Source organism: Camelina sativa, chromosome 15 (genome assembly GCF_000633955.1).
Source record: "Camelina sativa cultivar DH55 chromosome 15, Cs, whole genome shotgun sequence".
Taxonomy (NCBI): Eukaryota; Viridiplantae; Streptophyta; class Magnoliopsida; order Brassicales; family Brassicaceae; genus Camelina; species Camelina sativa.
In genome coordinates this window covers 30,518,821-30,521,352 of record NC_025699.1, presented here as the reverse complement: position 1 = coordinate 30,521,352, position 2,532 = coordinate 30,518,821, and the positions used below count along the sequence as shown (strand labels likewise).

At 34.4% G+C, this 2,532-nt stretch overlaps 1 pseudogene; it reads right to left on the bottom strand.

Annotated features, from left to right (window-relative positions):
• Positions 1,317-2,532, bottom strand: part of LOC104748962 — a 10,346-nt pseudogene continuing 9,130 nt past the window's right edge.

The following is a 2,532-nucleotide window of genomic DNA, read 5'->3' as shown; positions in this document are numbered from 1 at the left end:
TCGATCGTTAACCTAATTATAGAGACCATTTAAACATATCGATATCCAACATTAAATGCGAATACACAAAGTTTCATGAACAGTTTTACTGCTATGTCCCTACAATGAGGTTGTCCAAATGTATCATCTCTCATAATATAATTTCAGACTAAGTCAAAAATACTTAAATGATGAAACATTTAAACCCCACAATGAATATCTATTCATTAATCCAAACTACATATATTTCTAAAATCTCATATGCTATTTGCAGATGTTAATATTGTGATGTAACCCCATCTTCGTCTTCTAAAAAAAAATATAGTGTACTTTAAATATGTTGTTTTCCAATGTTTTGGGTATTTTTTTTTTTGAACAAATTCCAATGTTTTGGGTTAAAAGCATTTGATTATATATAGATATATATATATATATATATTATATTTGTTATATATATTTTATATCATGTTATAAAATTATAGCTCCATCTTATGAGATATGCTACACAGATCACATGCCATTTTTTGTAACGGCTTGCATATTATTTTTTCTATATTTCCTGACCATTGATTTTGTTTTTTATATAGATTATTTTTTCAAAATTCTTTTTCATAGTTTTCCCAAAAAAAAGTGTGCCCCTTTGTTTTAGATCAAAACTTATAAGTTAAGTTAAGTTAAGTAATTAATATTATCTTTCTCATAAGTAAAATTTAATAATAAATCTTTATGGTATATGTTTCTTAACTAATGTTTTACTTCAATTTTATTTTCATGTTTAGATTTTTATAAATACAATTACATAACTTGTTTTTTTTATTCTACCATGCATTAAAATCTTACTTACATTCTAAAACCCATTAACCCATTCTAAATTTTAGAATATAATCATTTTTGGTTATAATTTTAATAGTAATATTATTACTAAAACAAATTTATAGTATAATTTTTACTATTTTAAAATTTTCACTGAATTTACTTAATTCATTTTTTAGATAGTTATTAATTTTATTATTTACTAAAAATATATATTATTGTTTATACTATTCTAAAATTTAACTAATTTTAGTTAATTTGTTTTTTATTTATTTTTACTGTTATTAATTATAATTAATAAATATGCAATTAATGAATATTAAAAATAATATTTTTTTGTGTAAAAAAAAAAAATTGATTAGGTGGATGCTGATGTGGAGGAAGGAGAAGTGAGCAAAGTTAACTTTATATATTTAGATGATTAGTAATGGGCCTAACTCACTCCCAAAAGCTAGCTCAAAGGAGGAGGTTTGCCTCATACTATATATATTGCCCAAGGACTTAATTTTCGTCCGATGTGGACTCTACACTTGTGTCTTCTTTGCTCTATCAGCAACTTTTTTCCAAACCGTTGTTATTATGGATTCATCCAAGCAGCAAGAACTCGAATTCTCAGCATTGAAGAACAATGCATTCTCTCTACCAATGGAGAGACCACCCTTCCTGTAACGCCCCCGAACCGTCCTATGACCATGCAGGCCAACGGACAGTCACGGAACGCCACTATGGGAACTGCACCGGAGTGATCCGACCGAGGGACGGAAGCTGCAGACTTCCCGACCGGTCCTCCCTAGCACAATTCCGCCCGCGACCGAGACTGCTTAGGCTTTGCAACCCTCGCGGCATGGTGCGTTGTGTTGGTCCGGACAAGGCTGGAACCATTTCAAAATTAAACGACTTAAATACAAAGACTTTCAACTTTATTTACTTCATAAAACAGTTCATAAAACATTACTACGAAGATGGCGCCAGGCTTAAGGCCAAAATACGATTAATAAAATTTTACAAAAAGAAACAACAACTTGCAAAGGCAACGCAACTCTACACCGGCTGGCCTAACGTCCTGTGCTCCCCGCTAAGGCTTTTCCCACTAAGGTTACCTGCAACACAAAATATGGAGTCTTGAGTGCTACATCACTCAGTGAGTTCGGCAACCTAACAAGAAACCAAAACCCAAACCCCAACCCCAGCAAGCAACACACAACATGCAAGCTAAACAAACAACAACTACATGCAGCACTCAACTGCTACATGCAAACCAAAATGCAAGAAAAACAAGCAAGATAAAACATGCAAGTTAGTCAAGCAATCTCCAAGTATACTATCAAAGTATACACATGCGGAAGCTAACAACTCTTCTCTCCTTCACTTTAACGCCTCAACGCTTCGTCACCTCCTCACTTCATCACTTCCCCCATACCCGTGAACACCTATACTCACAGCCACAAAGGCACGCGAGTATAGAACATCACATGCGAGTTCCTCTCAACAGGCTCTCTCGCCTACACCGTCGTGTAGTACTCGGCCCAAGGCTGCAATCCCGTCTCTCCGAGTCTTCGTAATCCGCACCGATTACGGTCATTGGGGAAGTCTTCTCCTGCACAAACTCAACACACAACCAAACAAACCTGCAAAGCACACAAGCTACATGCAAGCTACAAACAACTACATGTAATGCACACAAGCAACATGCAACACAAACAAGCAACATGCAAGGCACACAAGCCAACATGCAATCAC